A 23,445-nucleotide genomic window follows, 5' to 3' on the forward strand; every position below is an offset into this window, starting at 1 on the left:
TTTGGAAGAAATGTAAACTACAATATTGACTCCAGTCACTGATAAATACATAGATTTTAAGATTTAAAAATAGTACTTTACATTATCTACTTCTTTTATGTATGTTATTTCATGCATTGAGCATTGTCTTCTTAATTAGATTGTAAGCTCTTTCTAGCTATAGCCTATATAGCTTTTTATCTCTTGCGGAACCCAGGGCAGTTCTGACAATGTTCTAGGCTATTAATCGAAAATGTGTTAAGACTTGTAAAATGCTATACACATGGGGACCCTCTTGGCTAGTTGTCAGTCCCTTTTTGGTCTAGCACTGTATGGTTACCTTGGAGTCCCATGCTAAGACATTCCACTCATGCCTGCCTACAAATGGTGATTTTCACCATCAAGAGCTATGTGAGCTGAGAGTTATGGGAAGAAACTACCTATGATATTTCATAGGATCTCTTTTGATTAAAGAACAAACAACTTTTTGGGAATTTAAATGTAGATAACTAGGTTCCTAAAATGTTAAGGGAATATCAAACTATCTAGTATTGGTTTGACCATTAGAAATTTATATTGAGACTCTGATGTACCTCATTGTTATCCATAAATAAATCTTTTACATCCATTTATTTCTGCCAGGATGCTCACATCATGGAACCCAAACTGAGTGGCCAGGTTTTGCTGCAAGCAAAGCTATAAAGCTGCTAGGCTTTTGTCTATGCTCTCCTTCCCTTCTCAGAAGTTCTGCTTCCTACTTAGGGAACTTTCCTACAAATATACTCCTATTTGGAGTATCCAGTGGCTTCATGTTGTTTCCTCCATGTCTTGGCTTCCAGGTTGGCTCTTGTTCCCCTGAGATAGTGCTACTCATACTACTCACAACCTCTGTCTCACAGAATTGTTATGAGAAAAGTACCTTGCAAACCCTAAAACAAAGAGATAATGTGAACTGCTATGATATCTTCACTGATATCCCCTGAGGCCTCAGTGATTCTCAAAGACAAACTCTTTCAGATCCTACCAAGCAAAAATGGCCTGGCCTAAATAGTATTTCTGTTGGCCAGTCTAGGACTAGCCTAGTAATATTCAAAGAGATTTGTTAACAGGTTAGTCATTGATCATGAAAAAGATTATAGTCTATTATCACATATGATTTATGATAACATGATATAGAAGTGAAAATCAAGAGTCTACAATATGATATGGAAGTGAAAATCAAGAGAGTCAAATTGATTCTATTCTGTAATTGATTTCTTTTTGTTATCATCACCATTTTGTGTAACTATCTAAGTCACATGAATTAAGTTTAGAAGTTCCCTTTCCTGCTAATCACTTTTCTATTCTTGTGACAAGGAAATCTGTGATCCTTGAAAGATGAAGGTGGATACCAGGGACTTGGTCTGTTATCTCTGCAATTCTGACTGTCCTTCAAGAAAGTTTGGTCTGTTATCAATGTGACATTAACTCGCCGTGGATGTGGATGGACACCATATTTTTCTATGGAGAAGTTTTCCATTAGTGAGCTTTCCGTAGAGACAAGATGGATGGATAATTTGTTGCTAGCCCTGAATTCCAAATTTCTATCTAATCATATTGTCCCCCATATCTAACTTTGTAATCAATCATATTGTTTTCCCATCTATGCAATTTAGATTTGATATAAGAAGTTTTCTTACACAAAGGTAGACACACTAATGAGCTTTCTATGGAGACATTTGGAAGGAGGGGTTGTTGCTAGCCCTGAATTCCAAATTTCCAGCCAATCATATTGTCTCCTGCATCTATTATACTTCTGACTTGTAATCAATGATATTGTTTTCCCCATCTATACAATGGGCATTTGATATCAAGGAGAAGTTTCCTTACAACTAACAATATCCAAAAGTGGAATGAATTGCCTAGTAGGACCACCTCTCCCTCCCTCCCTTCAATTCATTTTTATGGTCGTCTTTCCTCATTAGAATATAAGCTCCTTGAGGTCGAAGATGACCCAGCATTTAAATCTGAGGATTCTGCGATGAATTTTCATGTTGTTGTTCACAGCAGAGCTAACAGATCTTCTTCTAATTGAGGGGACTGATCTGTGTGTCAGTGGATATACTGAGGAAGAAATCATGGATCCTTTAAAGATTGAAATTAGTGGAAGTAATAACATTAGGTGAGGAATCTGTTTCATGTTTGTCCTACTCTTGAATTGGTGAAATCCATCACTGAACATACATTGGTTTTTATTATAATAACTAGAATTTATATAGTATTTTGAGGTTTGCAAAATACTTTGTATGTATTATATATTTAAATCCTCACAACCAACCTGGTAGGAAGATGATTTTTATCACTCTTGTTATTTCCATTTTACAGATGAGGAAACTGGGACAGAGCATATATAGGGTCACGTAGGCAATGAATGTCTAAGGTGGGATTCAAACTCAGGGCTTCCTGACTCTTAAGTCAAATCCCCTTTTCACTATACCATCTTACTATTTAAACTCCAAGGTTTACAGAAAAAGAAGGGGACCCTGAAAGAGGGAAATAGATAACTGGACAAACAAAACAGAAGGAGATGAGGTAATTAGCACAGTCATCTTCCTCATCTCAAAACCTCTTGGAAACCTAGTATCATTCAATGATTATTTCAAATGCTGTGATCCTCCAGATCTTTCCTTCTACAAACCCTCCGTGAACTGACTTCAGTAAAGCTAGGTAGCCCAGCAGATAGAGCTCTGGGTCGGAAGTCAGGAAGTCCTGGATTCAAGTCCAGCCTCAAACACTTACTAACTGTGTGACCTGGACAGACAATTTAACTTCAGTCTCCTCAGATTCTTCATCTGTAATAATAGCATTTACCTCCCAGGGTTGTTGTGAGAGTCAGATGAAATAATAAAAATAAAGCCTGGCACATAGTAAGTATCTGGCACATAGTAAATGCTTTAAATACCAGTTTTGTGTATTTTACAGTATCATGGTCTAATGCATAGAGGGCTGGTTTTGGAGTCAGGAAGGCTGAGAATCAATGTCCATTTCTGACATTATTGGCATTGTAACTTTAGGAAAACCATTTAACATCTCAATGGCAAAGCAACTCTCTAAGATTTTAAATTATAGAGCACATTGGGAATTTTCTACCTAGTTCTGAAGAAATGATAGAGCCTTTAAATCTATTATCTATCTGTCCATCTCTTTCTCTTCTCTCTCTTGGCCTCTGTCTGTCTCTCTTTTCCCCTCTCTCCCTCTTTCTTTTCCTTTCCCCCTCTTTCTCTTTCTCTCTCTTCTCTTTCTGTCTGTTTCTCTCTCTGTCTTTCTTACTTTTACTCTGTCTCTCTTTTTATTTCTGTGTCTCTTTGTTTCTCTCTGTCTTTCTATCTCTCTTCTTCTCTTCTTTCTTCTCTCTCATTCTTTCTCCCCATATATTACACACACACACACACATACATACACAAACACACATCTACCCACCTATATCTCTATATAGTATGTATACAGTGTGGATATTTATGTAAGCATATATGTGTATGTTATGTTTTCCTCATATAAATTTTGCTTTTGTTAATAGAACATTAGATCCTTAAAGACAGGCATTGGTTTTCACTTTTATCTCTTTTTCTCCAGTGCCTAGCACAGTATCTAGTCCATTGGAAGAGAGTGAGTGTGGACCTGGACCTAAGATTTCAATGGTGTAGAAGAGAAAACTCCTCTATTAAAGTAAGTGCCATTTTTGAGGGGCAGCTAGGTGGTAAGTAGATACAGCACCTGCCCTGAAGTCAGAAGGACCTCAATTTAAAACTGGCCTCAGACACTTAACACTTAGTAGCTGTGTAACTCTGGGAAAGTCACAATTCCAATGCCTTGGGAAAAAAATACTGTCTTTGTATTTTTTCTTCAAGAGTTGCTTAGATGGTCTGGCACATAGTAGGCATTTTAAAATGCTTGTTGAAGTGAAATAAAATTAATTGCTTTACAAATTAACTGGTCAAAGATCCCTGTATTAGAAATCAAGAAAACTGGGTTAAAATCCTTCTTTTGCCATTATCTAACTATGTGACTATGCAAGTCACCATCCAGTGTTGGGCTTCCATTTCTTACTCTATTAAATGAGGTGAAGTTCAACTGGATGACCATGAGATTTCCCACACTTTGATTCATAAGATTTTAAGATGGGAAGGGCCTTAGGGATCATCCAGTCTGACTTGTTTTTCTTTCTCTTTCTTTTTAATTGGTGAGAAAACTGGAAGTTCAGAGAGGGAAGTGACCACTATTTCCACTTTATCATTGGAATAGGGGTTCAAAAAGCTCCTTATACTAAGTGATTTCCTGGGCAAGACATTTTCCTTTTTGCTCAGGTATTGCTTTGTAGAGGTTGTTTGCTGCTCTACAAAATGTGAATTTAAGCTAATTTAGTTAACAACTAGTGTGGTCTTGATTGCCATTTGATATGTGGGATTGCAGCCATAACATCTTGGATGATGATCCTGCCTGCCCCCTCATAACACCTGGCTTGACTGGCACATGTATGTGTATGTACTTATGTGTACACACACAAACATACACACACACAATGAGCAGAGCCAAAAAATCTCCGGAGCAACCAAAACTTCATTTTCTGGGGGTGTGGTGGGGAAGGTTTTTGCCCTGACTTATAGAATTGGTGCTGAATCTTCACCTATTTTGGAGAGACAAGGGGAGGAGGGACTGTGAGCCTTTGCCCCAGCTGGGCCCAGGCCAGTGACTCAAGCTGCACCAGCATTAGCAGCAGGGACTTGTTCCTGTCTGTGTGCCCTTCCCAGTCATGCTAAGACAAGCTTTTCTCCCTGTTCCTCCTCCCCTACCAACCCCCAAACGCCCTCCTCACCACACCCGATGACAGACAGACAGGAGCAACAAGATGCTCTTTGTAAGCACAAGAGGGTGCCTACCTGCTGGCCTTCTGAGGGCTGCTTGTTGCTCCCAGGTAGTGGTTTTGTCCTGCTTAGTCATTTTATGTTTCCCCTTCAGAACAGCCCTGGTTCTGGGAAGAGGGGAGATGGCACCAATCACTGAGACTTTCATCCTGTGTCCTAGCCATCCTGTCATTTCAAAAACGATCAGGTGTGGGAGAGAGAGGAAAATGGAAACAGTGAGGTAAAACATTATCCCCAAGAAAACGGGGATCTCGTGGAGAGTACCAGGTGGGAAATTGGGAAATCTCCAGCCTAGACGTGGCTTTTTCACTGAGCAGCCTCGTGATCTTGAGTGAGTCACTTTACAAAGCGAGTTGATGTTATTGGATACCTGTAGGGGGACCGTGGGGACAATTACAGAGTGCATGAACAAGCAAATGTCTTATCTGGAGACTAAATAAATATCTACAGACAGTATGAAAAACCTACCCAAATATTAATAAATGCTAATTCATTTAAAAGTATTTATTACTTTTTTATTTTATCTATTTATTACTTATTAATAATAAAATGATTTATTATTAATTCAATAAATCATGATAGTAGACTTTTGTTATTATTCTTTCCTCCATCAATGAATACTAAAATTGCAACTGTATCATATAAGTATGTTAAATTGTTGTGTCTTTAAAATAGTGTAAGAGTGTTTCATATACTTAAAAAAGGTAGGAACTATTGGATTGAATGATTTAGAAGATTCTTGCCAGTGCTTATCTAGATCTCCAGTATTCTGGGAATAACTTTACATATCTGCACACTTGACATAGGAGCTTCCCCACAAGGTTCTGTCTGAGGTGATTGAGACAGGGAGGACAGAAAACACTGAATTTCTTCTTTCCCTTTGGATTTGTCTCTTTGGTTGTCTGTGTTTCTATTTACTGCCTATTACATAGGTTTTTTGTGAGGATCAAATAAATACCATATGTTAATCATTTTGTCATTTACAATGCTATCTGAAGCTAAAGGAGTGGTTTGGAAACACTATTCCTACTCTCCCCCTTGAAATTCTTTCCTCTCTGCTAGAACAAGTGACAAGGAAGCTCAGAAAATGAAAGAGTGAGGATGGGGGCAGGGGGGACACATACATGTGTGCATGTGTGTGTGCACACACACAAAGCCAGAGAGAAAGAGACAGAGACAGAGAGAGGCAGAGACAGAGAGACACAGAGAAGTAGGGAGACAGAGAAATAAAAAAAAAATAGAATCAGAGATAGAGTGCCAGAAACAGAGGAGAGAGACAGAGAAAGAACTGATGGATTAGAAGGCATCCATTTTCTTTTCTAATTTCCCCAAATCAGCTCAGAAAACCAAACCAAACCAAAACAAACACTAATAACAACAAAAACATAGTCAAGAGTAACTTCCCTCCTTCTGTAAGGAAAGAAATCAGAATTCTTGCAGGTTAGTTAGTCATTTTCAGTTTCTTGGGCTACTTTATATTTGTGGTTCACAAATACTTTTGAAGGAAAAAGTAGGTACATATTCATACAATAAAACTCATCTTTTTAGAGCACTTTATGATTATAAAGGACTTATATACATATGAGCTCATTTGCCTAAATGAGATCATTTGTGCAAAAGCTTTTTGCAGATTTCAGAATTGCATATTAATGTTCTCTTTTCCTCTTCCTCCTCCTCTTCCTTCTTTCTTCCTCTTCCTCTTTCTTCTTTCTTTCTCTTCTTCTTCCTCCTCCTTCTTTTTTTTTCCATAGCAGCAGCCCCGGGAGTTAGGCCCAAGAAGGTGTTATTATCTCAGAGAGGTTGTAACATATGTCACAGAGTATGGACACCTGAATTTTAATTTGGCATCTCAGTCTGTCATTTTTTTTCTACAGCACTATAGGACCTCTCCGGGGTGATAGAAGTGGGGACAAATCTGTGGCACATGAGAGCAATGCCCAAGGGGGACTTCACAGCTGCCTGCCCAGCCACCTCACTGCACCGAGGAACATGGCTTCGCATTAGACAAACAGAAGGACTAACAAGCCAGCAAACAAACACCTGCATGCTCAGGTGAGACCAGAGAGCAGGAAATGAGAAAGCAGTGCACCAAACCATGCTAAAGTGATTTATCGTGTTTTGCCTATTGGAAAACATCACAGAGGAAGGTTTTCCAAGGTCATTGCTCCTGGTTTTCCCTCTCTTCATGCAAAGGGAGAAGAGAAAGCCAGCTAAAGTTTCAGTTTTAAAAGGAGTTGGCCCAGATCCAATCCCTAGGCATTCAGGAGGTGAGCTGGAGCCTGAAGGTTGAGGAAACAAGTTAGGAAAAGGTTCTGCTGAGATGCCGTCCTGCTCCCCGACACCACAAGAGAGTGGGCTGCCTGGCTCTCAGATACATGCAGACACACAGACACAGAAATGCACACAGACACACAGAGAAACAGAGACACAGAGACACAGATGCACACAGACACAGACACACAGAAACACACAGACACACAGAGAAACAAACATACACAGAGACACACAGATACAGATAGACACACAGAAATGCACACAGCCACACAGAGACACAGAGACACAGATGCACACAGACACAGACACACAGAAACACACAGACACACAGAGAAACACACACACAGACATAGACAGACACACAGAAATGCACACAGACACACAGAGAAACAGAGACACACAGACACAAACACACACTCACAGATACAGACACACAGAAACACACAGACACACAGAGAAACAGACACACAGAGACACACAGACACAGATAGACACACAGACACAGATACAGACAGACACACAGAAACACACAGACACACAGAGACACACAGACATATATACATACAGACAGACATACATATACAGACACACAGAGAAACAGAGACACACAGACACAGACACACACAGACATATATACACACAGACAGACATATACATACACAGACACACAGAGAAACATATTCTCCCACAGACACATGCTCCTTGGATGTACACTTTTGTGTTTGTTGTCTTTCCAGTCTGAATGTGAGCTTCTTGAGGGACTGAGCTTTTGCCTTCTTACAGGCATAGTGCCTGACACACAGTAGGTGCTTATTACATGCTTGTGGACTGACTGATCTCTCAGATGGGACTGGAACATGACAGGGTATGCAAAGGTAGAAAGGAGGGGTTTGAAGAAGTGAGGTACCAAGTTCCCTTTCATGCCATGTTTCTTCTTCCCTCCCAGCTTCCAGTTGTACATGGTTCAGTTGGGGATGTGGCCCACTGGGGCCCTGGAAGGCTTACAGGCAACTGGAGGGGCAGTGGAGGAGTCAACTCGGGCATCCCTCTGTTTTCAGCCATATTGAACTAGGGAGATGTGGTAGAAGAGGAAGTTCTGTGTCTTTGGTCAATAGATTTAGAGCTTCATGTTTTACTTAAACTTATTGGATCTTAGTATTTTCTTTTGGAAAATGAAATTAATAATGCCTGTGCTGCCTTGCAATGGGGAAGGGTTGTGGGATGATCGATTAGAAAGAACCTTGAAAAGAATTAAGCATTTATAGATATTATCTGATCAGCTTTTTGTACTACTAAAAACACCCACCACCACTTTCAGATAGTTTTAGAAACTCATTCCAGGGTCTTACCATTCCTTCTCAGGCCAGTTAGCTTCCTCTCTAGCCTTAACCAATCAATCTATCAACAAACATTTATAAGTGCCTACTATGTGCTAGGCACTGGAGATACAAACATAATGAAATCATCCTTGATGTCAATGGGCTTACACTCCAACAGGGGAGACAAGTCCATGTAGGAACGATTTTAGTTATCCCCTCCCCACCCCATCTGTTCTTAACAAGGAATATTTAAGAAATCTTCATGGGCTTGGACACTCCTATAAAACTAAGTAATTTCCAGCTCTTTAATCTTTCCTTTGCAGACTGACTTTCTGACCCTCTTTGTTTGAGCTCTGACCTCTCTTTTCTTTCTTTTTGTTTCTTTTTAATTGAGAGGTTTGGGACCTGCACACAGGAATTTGTGGACAAGTATTAAGTTCATGAACTTGGGACCAGTGTGTGCCAGCTGTGCCCAGACACACCCAAATCTCAAAAAAAAATTAAATTTGTAAACTAAAATAAAACTTTGTTAATTAAAATTAAGTTTAAATTCCTTAAGTCAAATAAAGATAAAATGAGATATATAAAATACTTTGTAAACTCCAAAATACTATACGGATAATAGCTGTTATTAATAATATTATTAAACTTGTAAGTTCTTTAGTTGATGAATAAAAATAATGTACTTTATGATGATGTATCAACAAATTTGCCTTAAAAGGAGATCCCCTGGGATTATCCCTAGTAAAATATACTATATGCTCAAGACAGTTCTAACTAGCAAGAGCCAATAGTTAAATTTTCAGCATAGTATGTACAACTTGGAAATCAGCAACTTAAAAATCAGAAATTGATTTTTTTGTCATTGGGTTTACACTTAAAAATTTAATAAAACAAATTAAATTTAAAAGTGTGTAATGCATACTTTTTTTTTTTTGCTAGAAAGGCCAATTGTTAAATACTGACCAGCAAGTTCTTGTATTATTCTCTAAACATGGCTTGAGCTCAGTAGAAAAGCAATAGAAGGCTCAGGAATGAAGTCATCACTGGAATTGAATTCTGGTGACTGTAGGTTAATAGCAATAACAATGACAACAACAACAATATTAACTGACATTGATTAAGTTTTTTAAGGATCTCAAAGTGCTTTGAGTCATTGTCATTGTTTCATTTGAACCTCAGTACAGTCCCATCTATTTATTTCCCCCCTCCTCTTTCCTTCCCTCCCTCCTTTCCCCACCCCCTCTCAGGTGAGAGAAGAGAGCAGGAAATGAGAAAGCATAAGATAATGATGAATGTTGGAGGGGATGTGGGAAAACAGGGACACTGATACATTGTTGGTGTAATTGTGAACACATCCAGCCATTCTGGAGAGCAATTTGGAACTATGCTCAAAGAGCTATCAAACTGCATACTCTTTGCCCCAGCCATGTTTCTACTGGGCTTATACCCCAAAGAGAAGGAGGGAAAAGGACCCACATGTGCACAAATGTTTGTGGCAGCCCTCTCTGTAGTGGCCAGAAATTGGAAACTAGTGGATGCCCATCAGTTGGAGAATGGCTGAATAAATTGTGGTATATGAATGATATGGAATACTACTGTTCTATAAGAAAAGATCAGCAGGAAGATTTCAGAGAGGCCTGGAGAGAACTGATGCTGAGTGAAGTGAGTAGAACCAGAAGAATATTACTCACAACAACAAGATTATGTGATGATCAATTGTGATGGCTGTGGTTCTTTTCAAAAGCAAGGTGATTCAGGACATTTCAAATAGACGTGATGGAGAGAGCCATCTGCACCCAGAGAGAGGACTGTGGGGATTGAGTGTGGACCACAACATTTTCACTTTTTTTGTTGTTTGCTTGCATTTTGTTTTCTTTCTCACTTTTCCCCCTTTTTTGATCTGGTTTTTCTTGTGCATTATGATAATTGTGGAAATATGTATAGAAGAATTGCACATGTTTAACATATATTGGATTACTTGTCATGTGGGGAAGAGGGTGGGGGGGAAAGGAGGGAAAAATTTTAGAACACAAGGTTTTGCAAGGGTATATATTGAAAATTATCTTTGCATATGTTTTGAAAATAAAAAGCTTTAACAAAATGATAATAATAAAAGTCTTTCTTGATGTTCCTCAGACAACAAAGAATGATGTTTAGGGAGGAGTGGAAGGTTTAAAATGGATTTTTGCCTTCTTTCTTTTGGTATTATTTGGAACACAGACTCAGCCAGCTGGGGCTTGGTGCTTGCTTTGGAGAGACTGATGAGATACAAGACCATTTAGTGTTTAGAATTGAGCCTGGCTGCCAAATTCTCCCTTCTCCCACCGCCCATGCCCCACTTCAAGACTGTCAGCACATCCCACTCCCCAATCCCATGACACTGATCCTTGGATCCCAGAGTGAGGGAAAAGATAGAATTGTATATTCAGAGATGATCAACTCAATTACAGGTCTATTCAGCCCCTTGGGAAATTTTAAACAGTGAAACAGAGTTTGAGGTTTGGTGGGATGGTGTATGTGTGGGGGGACTGAGAAACAAAAAGATAGAAGGGAAGAAGATAATCAAATGTATTTCAGGGAAGTATTTAAGCTTTAGTCCAAATGGACAGGAAAGGGAGGAGAGGAAAGGATGCAGAGGGAAGGTGGGAGAACCTCAGAGCCAGAACCCTTGCGTTCATAGCCTGGCTCTTTACTTCCCAGAACTGTGTCACTTAGGCAAGCCACTCGCTATTTCCACAAGGCTCATTTTCTTCACCTGTTAAATGAGGAAGCTGAAGGAGGTAATCTCCAAGGTCCCTTCCAGGTCTAGCGTATTAGGATCCTGTAATTCTGCAAGCAAAGGGCCAGAATAGGAAAGCCAAGGCCTGCAGAAGGAATGAGAACAAGTCCAGAGGTATCAAGTTTTGGGGGTGGGAGTGTTATTAAATAGTTCTTGGCCCTGGCCCCCCGCCAGGCATTTTAAGGCTTTGGCCATGAGCTCATAGGCTAATTTGCATAACTGGATGAATGAAGCCAGATTCACGATGGAACAATCATCATCTCTGATCCCCGAGGGAGGAACAATCCTCTCCAGCTGTGGCAGCAGGGCTGGGGAACCATTCAGGATGTGTTCCCTTCACTTCCTAAACACTCCCCCAAGCCCATCCAATAAGTGGCTTAGAATTATTTCAAGGCTTGGTCTGGCTTGGCTCTCTGGAGTGTATTGTTGCTCAGGAGGGCTGGTGAGTGGGGGTGCTGGAATTTGCTAAGAGCTCTGATGGAGATGGCGGTTGCAGTTTCACATCTGATAGCCTCGACAGTGAGGGTTTGAGAGGGGAAATGGGAGTGGGAGAAGGGTCTGGGAACTGGATGCTCTTGTTCTTTTGGCCCCTTTGCAAATGAGCAATGAGATAACACGTGAAGCATTTTGTGAACCTCAAAGAATCATATAAGCATTAATTAATGTGTTATTATTACTATTATTATTATAATAAAACAGGGTGTCCCAAAACTCTTAGTACAATTTTAACCTTTTGACTCAAAGCTCTTAACTCTTTATTTATCTGAGCACTTTTGCATTTTTTTTCCACAAAATCTCTGTGAAGCTGTGGGTGGCTTATCCCCACTTTACAGATGAGACTATTGAGGGAAAGAAGTGACCAGAATACAGCTGATATGTGTCACAACTGGAATTTTAAAAGTTTCTTTGATTCCTAGTCGATGACTTCACATTATACCGGCTTTTTGTGACCATGTTCTCTCCTTCTCTTTGAGAGCAGATGACTGTGGAGGGCTCTACTCTTCTGGGAAGACTTCCCTGCCTAGCTTGTGTCTACATTGTTGTGAGTGGGAAGTGCCCTCCTCCGGATCAGGGGATCCAGCTTCTATCTGGATCTGATGCTCTTGATCTGTCTCGGGAAAGGATTTACCTTATATCTCTTAATCTACATAAATGAGATGGTGGTACCAGGTGCTAGTAGAGAAGCAGTTAGGAGACAATCAAAAGTCAGGATACAACCTGAATTTTAGTCTGGATGTTCTTTCAACCAATTCTGTGAACTTGGACAAGTCACTTCCCTTTTCTGGACGACCAATTCTTCATTTAGAAAAAGAGGGGCTTGGATTAGTTGGTCTTTAAAGTGCTTTACAGATCTAACATGCTATGAATTTGTGATTTTATGCAGGCCCAAATGAAGCCATTCTTAAAGCACTTTAATATGTATCTCATTTTATCCACTTAATAACCTGGGGAGACAGGTAGTCTTATTACAGTTTTTGATCAGAGTAGTCACTCATTGATAGCAAAAGTGTAGGAAAATTAATTAGCCAGTGGTATGGAGGAGGAAGGAGAGAAGTCTTGCTGGAATGTCTCTTAAATTGTCTTTTCTCTCAGAAAGTAGAGCTGAAAAGAGGGTCATATATTCTTCATGAAGAAAAACTAAGTGGGGATCAAGCCTTGGCCATAACTTGGTTAGCTAATGATCAGGCAGTAGCAGACAGAGAATCTAAAATCAGATGCTGACTCCAAATGTACTGCTTTGTCTGTAATACCAGTCCAGTCTGCTCAGGATGATGTCTGTGTGGCCCTGGGAAGTGTGGCTAGGAAAACTGGGAAATGAGAAGGCTGAGCTGGCTTCCCAGATATAAAAGCACAAGGGCCTCCTCAATAAGCAGATGACCAATGGAAGTTGAGGGAGATAAATTATTTTTTAAAAAATTAAAATTAAAAAAATATTTTAAAAAATATTAAAAAAATAAAAATTATTTTTAAAAATTATTTTAGCTATTGAATTGGAACTAGTTCTTCTAGGGACTGGGTTCTTCTAAGTGATGCTTTCCATATCTTTCTGTGTAATCATTTATTTCCTAAATTAGACCTTTTCCTTTAGGGAGAATTCTGTTCCCCAACATAGACTCTGTTCCTTTGGTTAATATACCTTTAGCTCTTCCTCTTGTAGTGACCTATAGAAGGGGACATTTTTCCTTTCTTTTTTTTCCAATTAGGAAACATACACTATGTTGTGATCCACACTCAATCCCCACAATCCTCTCTCTGGGTGCAGATGGCTCTCTCCATCACAAGACCATTGGAATTGGCCTGAATCAGCTCACTGTTGGAAAGAGCCATTCCATCACAGTTGATCATCACATAATCTTGTTGTCGTGTACAATGTTCTCCTAGTTCTACTCATTTCACTCAGCACTCTGACCATTTCTTATAGAACAATAATATTCTATAACATTCACATGTCAGAATTTATTCAGTCATTCTCCAACTGATGGGCATTCACTCAGTGTCCAGCTTCTAGCTACTACAAACAGAGCTGCCACAAACATTCTTGCACATACAGGTCCCTTTCCCTTCTTTGAGATCTCTTTGGGCTATAAGCCCAGTAGTAACGGTGCTGGATCAAAGGGATTTCACAGTTTGATAGCTTTTTGAGCATAGTAGTGATGTTATTTTATCAAAAAGTATGTATAATTTAGTGACTTTGTAGTATAGTTGCAAATTGTTTTCCAAAATAGCTGGAGACCAATGGATAATTCCACCAAGAGTGTATTAGTATCTCCATTTCAAAAAGTGCAATTAAAAAGAAACCTCAGCTTGAATTATGAGAGATGTTCAGTCTCTGTTCAAAGGAGGCCCCAATGCATTAGGAACAGTATGTAATCACAATCCTGAATTCCAGGAATACCCTCCGCATCCTCTCAGTTCCTTTACTGAGCTCACAGGCCATCTCCTATATGAAGAATTTCCAGCTCCCCTCACCTGCCAAGGCCTTTCCCTAATAAAAATTACTTAGTATTTACTAAGTCCCTTGAAGACAAGAACTATTCTTATTAGGCACTGCATCTTTGGAGCCTGGAACATGGCAGATGCTTATTAAGTGGTTACTGAGGGGCAGCTAGATGGCTCAGGGGATAGGGCATCAACTCTGGAGTCAGGAAGATCTGAGTTCAAAACTAGCCTCAGACACTTAACACAAGGGTCAGCTGTATAACTCAGGCCAAAATTGGGCAAACCCCAATTGTCTCACAAAACAATAACAGCAAAATAAATAGTTATTAATTGACTGATAGGACTCAGAACTAGAAGAGACTTTCGAGATCATCTTGTCTAAGCCATAGCTTGCACAGCATTGATATTTAGGAAATGTTTGTTGATTCATTAAGATTGACAATCTAGACGTGCGATGGTATTAATCTAAAGTAAAAATCAAATAGACTTTTCACCTCCTCTCCTCTCTTGTGCTTTTTGTCTCTTTTGATGGCATGTCTTTTATTTCAGCAGCTGAGCTTCTAAATTCTTTTAAATAAAATCTACTAAAGCAAAGGAGATATGTGTGGACTCAAACAAGGATCTTACCATATCTTCTTTAATCATAGCAAGTGGTATACCTGCCTCCAGCCACAAACTGTCTGGCAAGTTGTTTTTTTTTTTTTAAAACACGTCCTCAAATGTCACATTTAATATATTCAAGCCTGCGGATAATTGTCTTTAAACAACAGCAAAACAACAAATCATCCTTTGATGCTAATCAAATGTCAGCTTGGGTCTGCTGGGCTTGGAGGATTTGGAACTAGGAAGATCTGGGGAGCAAATACCCATAGTTACTAGCTGTATGACTTTGGGGGAATTACAACTTTGTTGAACTTAGCTTCCCCAGTTATAAAATGGTGATAATGAATGAAAAAGTATTTATCAATCGCTTACTATTTGCCAAGCACCATGCTAGGTGTAGGGGATGCCAGTAAAGATAGGAGCTGAATTGATAATATATGTAGGGTAATGGGGAACTTAGGATAACATTTGGCACCTGTTATAAAGCCCGAGAAAGTAATCATACCCACTTCATGAGGATCAAATAGAATAATGGAAGTAAAATAATTTTTAAATTTTAAAACATCAGATAAATGACAGCTATAATTGTTATCTTCATTGTCAGTGAACATTAAGGAAACTGGGGGGGGGGCAGTTATGGTATTTTCTAATAGAACTGTCTCTCCTCCAATCCAGTTGGGAATCTAGACTGGGTCAAGACTGGAGTGTTTTCCTTTTTGAGCACATCCTCAGATCTATAAATCTATAAAGGTAGAGAGTTGTACTAGATCATGGGGAAGGGCACTGGACTAGAAGGTTTGAGCCATGGTTCTGCTGTTTTGCAGTGTAGTTTGGCTAATCACACTCCTCTTAGATTTCAATAATCCTCTAAAACAATCCTCTTATTTTGAAGATGGAGACCTACGGTACAATCCATGAGTATATTCAGCCAATATTCTTGAAAGAGCTGAAAAAAAAAAAAACAGGCAATCTATGCTCTTTATTGCAGCCTGAACCAGATTAAAATGTAATGAGGAAGTATTTAACAAAGTAAATAAAAATACAATTGAACACAATGTTTTAAAAAATTATTTTTTAACATTCTTTAAAATTTTTTTGAGTTTTAAATTCTTTCTGTGCAGTCCCTCCCCACTATTGAGAAGATAAGCAATATGATGTCAATTTATACATATGAAATTATGCAAAACCTATTTCTACATTAACCATATTGCCAAAACCCAGGAAAAATAAACAAATTATATTTCAATTTACACTCAGAATTTATCCATTCTCTCTCTTGAGGTGGATAGAATTATTATTTTTTATCATGATCATTGTATTGTTCAGTGTAGTTAATCGTTACAATACTGCATTTATTATATATAATGATCTCCTGGTTCTACATATTTCACTCTACATCAATTCATATATATCTTTCCAGGATTTTCTGAAACGATTCTCCTTGTCATCTCTTATAGCACAATTGTATTCCATGACAACTTGTTCAGCTATTCTCCAAATGATGGGCATCTCCTCAATTTCCAATTCCTTACCACAAAAAGAACTGCTATAAATATTTTTGTCAGAAAATGTTGGTCCTTTCCCTTTGATCTTCTTGGGTTATAGACGTAGTAGTGGTATTGCTAGGTAAAAGAATATGCAGAGTTTTATAGCCCTGGGGGCACAGTTCCAAATTATTCCCCAGAATGGTTGGACCAGTTCATATTTCCATCAACCGTGCTTTAGTGTCTTGAACTTTCCACATCCCCATCAATATTTATTATTTTCTTTTTTTTCTGTCAGAACGTAGATAATGTTAATATAAGGTATCAAAAGTCAACATGTGGTTGCAGCGATCCTTGTGTACAATTTAATGGCCCTCATTTTTGTATGAGTGTGACACTACTAATGGAAAATGCCTTCCTTACCTGACCTTGGCAGTGGGAAATAAAGAAATTATTGATCTTAGAAGTTGAGGAGACATGGGATCTAGGCTGATCTTTGACAGTCATTTGTTTCATGACCTATAATACTCAATTCTCTGTGATTCAATAGCCTCATCTATAAAATGAATGAAAGACAGTGAATCTTAAAGGTTATCTTGTCTACCCCATTGGGGGGAGCCTTCTAGGCCTTTGGTTATTTCTCTAAGGTCAGGAAACCCTAGCAGCCAGTTCACTACACTCTGGGTCAGCATGTAAGCTGTGTCTGTCCCCCGGGTTCCTACTGGGGACCTCCCTCCCAGAAAAGGCCAGCTTGGGTTGTCTTCAGGGCTGCCCGGAAGCTTTCTCCCTGTGATTAATGAGTGTTTCCCCTCCCTCTGGCTCAGCAGGGCCCTCGCTGAGGGAGGGATGGGATGTGGCTTTGGACTTGTGGGTAGCTCTGGGGTTTGGTGAACAGGCCTCGGAGCGTGGGCTGCAGCTGTTTATTTGGCAGGGTCCCGAGGAGTGTTCCTAAATTGCACTCACAGATGTAACTCAGCCGGCCAGTTGGAGACCGAGGGGTGTGTTAGAAAGCCTAAATAAATAAATAAAGTTGCCCCTGCACATTAGCAGCTGAATTTTTCCATGCCACATGTTCTCACATAAATGTAATTGTCCCCATTCCATTGTTCCAAACATTCTCTCTCCGGAACCCTCAGCTCACAGTAATCCGCCTGATTGCTTTGGCTGGTGTTGGCTCCAGATGTTGGCCTGGTTTCCCAAAGCCCTGGAGAGAAACCCGTCTGTCTCCTGGCTGCTGACCCTAAGATTTCTGATCCCCATTTTCCCCCCTACTTAAGCTGGTGTGGTTTTGGGGTGTTGGACCAGAGCTGGGCTCAGCCCCAGGCCCCAATTATCAAAAGCAGTGGAATTTGGCAGCAGCATGGTCCAGGCTTGAAATAGTTCTTAGCTAATGGAAAGAAGGAGATACAAGTGTCCTCCCTCCCAGCCCATCTTGAGGCAATAAGTTGAGTGTCAGCCTTTAGTTGCCTCTTCCAAGAGCCATAACTGAAGGTAGCAATCTTTCTTGCCTCAGTTGCTTCATTTGGGAAAAAAAAAAGATATTGTTAGACTTAGATCACTTTCAGTTTTAATATCCTAATAAAAATAGCTATAATTTTGTAGTGCTTTAAGATTTGTAAAAACATTTTACACACTAGTTCTTATTCTCAGTTGGTTCTTGCAACAATGCTGGGAGGGAGAGAGCACCAAGCATTCTTGTCTTTCTTTTATAGATGAGGAAACTGAGGTCCATCGAAGTCAAGGAATTTTCCCAGAGTTACACAGCTACTAAGTAGCAAAGCTTAAATTCTAGCTCCTATCTTCTGACTTTAATAATAATGGCTAACATCATCTTATTTAATATTCAATCTCAAATTGAAGAGGAGGTGTTTTTGTAGTTCTTATTTTATAGATGAGAAAAAGAAAGTTCTGAGAAGTTAAGTGTACTGGTGAGGGATACTTAGTTTTTAAATATCAAAATAGGACTCAAACCCAGGTTTTCTTGATATTACATGCAGAACTTTAATCACTAAGTGATGTTGCTGCTGTTCTCTAAAGCCACTAGTTTTTGTATTTTTTAACAGCTGTGTTTAATGATAATAATAAATAATAATCATAGCTAGCATTTATAAAATGCTTAAGCTTTGCAAAGTGCTTCACAAATATTATTTCATTTGATCTTCACAACATTCTCAAGTTAGATGCTATTCTTGATACATGTACAGATGAAGAAACTGAGGCAAACAAAATAAGTGGACTTACCTACTCACAAAACTATTAAGTTTCTGAGGCCAGATTAGAATTCAGGTTTTCCTGAGTTTGGGTGTAGTGCTACTTGTTTTTTTTTTTTTTTAATTGTTCTATGATTCTCAAAAAAATAAAATAATACTTTTCTCTTTTTGTGTGTGTCTATTGGGCACCTGGAACCTTCTTATTGATCCTTTCTACCAAACTGCATCTGCTTCAATTAGTTCTCAGATCAAGCCTAAGGACTCTAACTCTTGTTTTCCCTCTCAATTTTCTAGGACTTAATAGTCACTGTTTACTCATTAATTTTGAAGTGTTGGCAATTATTCGTTGAGGTGAAAAGGGCTCAGAGAATATTAGGATATCTTTGTGATACTGGTAATTGGTGGAACAGGTTATTAATAAGCTGGTCTCTGGATTTTTGTGACTAAGTGTAAAGTCAAGTTTGAGTTTGGTCTGAATGACTGTGGTGGCTGAATGATTAGAGTTCTGCGGGCACAAAGTCAGAGTCAGGATGTTAGTGATTATTGGTATGAGTGAAGAGCAAAATTGATGAAGCAATTTGAAGCCATGTGGTGAAGTTTTAGATGAGGATATTCAAAAGTGATGCTTGCTAGTAAGGAGGGAGTGTGGGGGCAGAGTTAGCCCAGTGTAAATTCTTAATAAATGCTTAATGATTGAGTCAAGTGAGTCGACTTGTGAGAGTAAGGGGAGAAGGGAAGAGTGGGTTCTAGAGCTGCTGAGCAGTAGATGTATTCTGGCTGTAGTGGTTTGACTGATTGTAGGTCCCAGTGTTAATGTTGATCCTCATGGATCAGAGACTGAGATTAGATTTGCTAAGGATTATAGATTCATATATCCAATAAGTGTCTCGGTCAACATTTGAACTCAGATCTATCTATTCCATCTCTAGTGTCCTTACCAATAAAGGTTTTTACTAACCAAACCTTCTTCAAAACCCACTCCTTAAAACTAAATCAAAACTCAAAACATACAGCTCAATTTTCAGTTTAATCTGTGTTTTAAATATTTTCTCCATTATTACTCTCTTAAGTCTAAACAAACAACAAATCAACACTTGATTTGTTGCATTTGCCAATTTTTCAAGGAATAAATGTTCACACTGAAAATACCAGCTTTCATGAGTTAGTTGAATTTGATTACTGCACAATTCTGTAAGTTGCATGATCAATATTTTGGAAATTGTGGCGACAAACCCTGACTAGTATCAGAAATCTGGTTGAAATATTTCTGAATGTCCAAGAATTTTCGGTTAGGGAAAAGAGAGCACCTAATTAGTAAGGATCAAGAAGAGGAATATATCTAGAACCTGTCAATTAATCAAGAAGCATTGTGCCTGGCACTGTGCTTGGTGTGGGGATACAATATGGGTCTGTTTGACCTTGCTACAATTATTTTTGTGTGATAAGTTTTTTGTCTATATTCTTGTTGCTTTTATTCCCAATCAAATTATCAGCTTTCTGAGGGCAAGGCAGAGGCTGGATCCATTTTTTTCCAGCCATGTTTTGCAGAGAGTACAGGTGGTGTGTTTCTGGTTGCAAATCAACCAAATGATCAATCAGCAACCATTTGTTAAGGACCTATGATACATATCATTTCATATGATTGCCACCTAGTCATATTTTCCAGGTGATAGTAAATGGACCTGAGTTCAGAAAATCAACTATCTTTGTGGCTCTTACTCCAGATCCTCAGAACTCATCACCATTGCTTTGATTTTCTGCTCCCCCACTTTAATGTGTTCTGCATTCTAACTACAGTAACAAAGAGCCTGGCTTTGTACCCTTTTTTTCTGCTCTCCTTTCCTCCTCCCTGCAAAAAACAAATAATTAAATAAAACCAAATAGATTCTGTAACAAATTCAGAGGAAAATGGGAAAGATCTCCAGCTGAGTCCCTGCAAGCTTCCTCCAGTCTTCCATGCTTAACTGTTCAATCCTGTTCTCTTCTACATTTTGTACTATTCAAGTCATACAAGTCTGGTGATTTTATATATACAGAATTGGAACAGTACATGGATTTAGCTTAAATACTCTTTCTCAATCCAAATGCAATTGAAGTCTCCAAAGTTCATTAGCCTCATGCCAGACTCTCTGAAGAGTGTTTCTTTTCAGCAACTTATTCCCAAAAGGGGTCCCTAAAGCAACATGATCAAGCTGTAACCCATGTAAGCATCCATTAAAAATAGGATATTGTCTGGAGGTGGGCAGTTAATCTCGTTAGACAACTCTTATGGCTACTCACTTGGGCTAGACCTTAGGGTCCTTTTTTAGGAATAAGGTGTTAAAATATAATCTTCACAGTAAACTAGGAAAAAAAAGTTTACATCCAAGGATTCTGATAAAGGTCTCATTTCTAAACTATATAGATTATTAACTCAAATTTATAAGAATGCAAGTCATTCTCCAATTGACAAATGGTCAAAAGGTATGGACAAACAATTTTTTTTTCAGATGAAATTAAAACTATTTCTGGTCATATGAAAAAAATGCTCAAAATCACTATTGACCAAAGGAAAGCTAATTAAGACAACTCTGAGGTACAATCACACACCTCTCAGATTGACCAAGATGAAAGAAAAAAGATAATAATGAATGTTGGAGGGGATGTGAGAAAACTGGGACACTAATACATTGTTGATAGAATTGTGAACTGATACAATCATTTGGGAGAGCAATTTGGAACTATGCTCAAAGGTCTATCAAACTGTGCATACTCTTAATCTAGCTGTGTCTCTATTGGGTCTGTATCTCGAAGAGATCTTAAAAAAGGGAAAAGGACCCACATGTGCAACTATGTTTGCAGCAGTCCTTTTTGTAGTGGCAAGGAATTGGAAACTGAGCAGATGCCCATCAACTGGGAAATAGCTGAATAAGTTATGGTATATGAATGCTATGGAATATTATTGTTCTGTAAAAAATGATCAGTAGAATAATTTCAGAGAAGCCTGGAGAGACTTATAGGAACCGATGTTGAATGAAATGAGTAGAACCAGGACATAGCAACAAGATTATGTGATGATCAATTCTGATAGATGTGACTCTTTTTAATTGTGAGGTAGTTCAGGCCAATTTCAATAGTTTTGTGATGGAGAGAGCCATCTGGATCCAGAAAGAGTACTATGGGGACTGAGTGTGGATCACAATAGAGTATTTTCACTTTTTGGTTGTTATTTGCTTTCTCATTTTTTTCTTTTTTGATCTGATTTATCTTGAGCAGCATGATAATTGTGGAAATATGTATAGAAGAATTGCACATGTTTAATACATATTGGACTGCTTGCTGTCTAGGAAAGAGGGTGGGGGAAAGGGAGGGAGAAAAAAAATTGGAACACAAAGTTTTTTAAGTGTGAATGTTGAAGACTATGTATGTATTTTGAAAATAAAAAGCTTTATGAAAATGTAGTCTTCAGAGATAATTTGCATGTCTACATACGTGGGGTATGTGATTTGGAGTTTGAATCGTAGCTTTGCCGCTTTGTGAGAGCGAGGATAAGGCATTTCCCTCTCTTGGCCAGTCTCTTCATCTGTAAGATGGGGAAGTTGTTCTAGATGATCTAAACTCATCTTTTTTTTTTAGAGATGAACTCTAGATGAGTTTCTCCCATCTCTAAATCTATATTGTACATATTATACCCGCCTTTCTGGATTATTCTCCAGCAGCCACTGGCAGGTGGCTTCCGTATCGTGACAAAGAAGCAGCAGTGCTTGAGAGCTGTTCCTGAGTAGGATCCTCTCAGAGTTTCTTTGGTAACCCACGGGGAAGGAAAAGGAGAAGAGACCTGGTAAGACTTTTTTAGTCTGGGTAATTAAATGGGCCAACACATCAAAAGGCTGAGCCAAGAGACTGATGAGAGATTTATAAAAAATACCTCCCATCCCATCCCACACTCATTCCTGCTTTTTTCTTTGCTTATGAAGTGATCTCTAGGCTGGAATACCTACTTTGACATCTCCATCTATTTGAATCTTTCCCATCCTTCAGGGTCCAAATTATGTTTGGACTTCCACAATGTCTTCCATGACTATTCACTCCTAACTTTGGACTGTACTTTTTTTAATGTACCAGTCATTTTGACATGTGCTGGTTTGTAGTATTAAACTACAGCTCTGTGTGCAATTTTTGTCTTTCCAGCTAGATTGTCAGGCTTTTGAGGGCAGTGATCATGCTTTATATTTCTTTGTATTCACCAAGCTTAGCCAAATGCCTTGCAATCTGGTAGGAGCTCAATAAAACTGTCCTTTGCTGAATTGAATCTTTGTCACTGGAGGTCTTCAAGCCAAATTCAGATGACCACTTGTTGGAGAACATTGAAGAGAGGATTTTTGTTCATGTATTGTGTTAGATGATCTCTGGAGTTTTTTCCAACATTGATATTCTCTGTTCTAAATAAAACGTAGAACTTCTGTCTCTTTGCCACACCTATGAAAGCCCAGAGGGCCAGTGCAAGTATACCTGGAGCTAACTTGGAATCCAGCCACTCGAAACCTGAGTTGCTGCCTCCACCTCTTCACCTCTAAGCAGTTTCTTGAGCCCAGCCCGTGCCCTTGCTTGGGAATGGCACCCTGGTTGCATCTGCTCCAGCTGCTAATCCTGGGGAGCAGCCCAGCTCAGTGGCAAGAACTGGCATGTCTTCTCTCAAAGAGCCTATCTTACCCAACCATGCAGCTGTGTGCTCCACTACCCAGATGCCAATTCCTTCATCACTTACCCTTGCCAGGGTATCACTATCCACCTTTTGACCTCCCTAAAAGTCTGGCCATTCCCTCAGATTGGCCTTTGCCCAGGGAAAACAGAAAAGCAGCAGACTTTTCTTGACTATTCTTCCCATTGGCCCACTGGACCTCAGAGTTCTCCCCTATGTCTCAAGGATCCTCTCAGAAGGGGAGGAAAGAGACCCAGATTTCACGCTCAGAT

General features: G+C 39.1%; 1 long non-coding RNA gene across 1 annotated transcript; it reads left to right on the forward strand.

Moving 5' to 3' along the window:
- The first annotated feature begins 1,179 nt into the window (after positions 1 to 1,179).
- On the forward strand, positions 1,180 to 10,499 carry LOC127551875 (uncharacterized). Its single transcript, XR_007951194.1, has 4 exons — positions 1,180 to 2,140; positions 3,592 to 3,684; positions 6,755 to 6,932; positions 9,724 to 10,499. It is a non-coding gene; the product is annotated as an uncharacterized LOC127551875 (long non-coding RNA).
- Positions 10,500 to 23,445: the final 12,946 nt, after the last annotated feature.

Source organism: Antechinus flavipes, chromosome 2, assembly GCF_016432865.1.
Source record: "Antechinus flavipes isolate AdamAnt ecotype Samford, QLD, Australia chromosome 2, AdamAnt_v2, whole genome shotgun sequence".
Classification (NCBI taxonomy): Eukaryota; Metazoa; Chordata; class Mammalia; order Dasyuromorphia; family Dasyuridae; genus Antechinus; species Antechinus flavipes.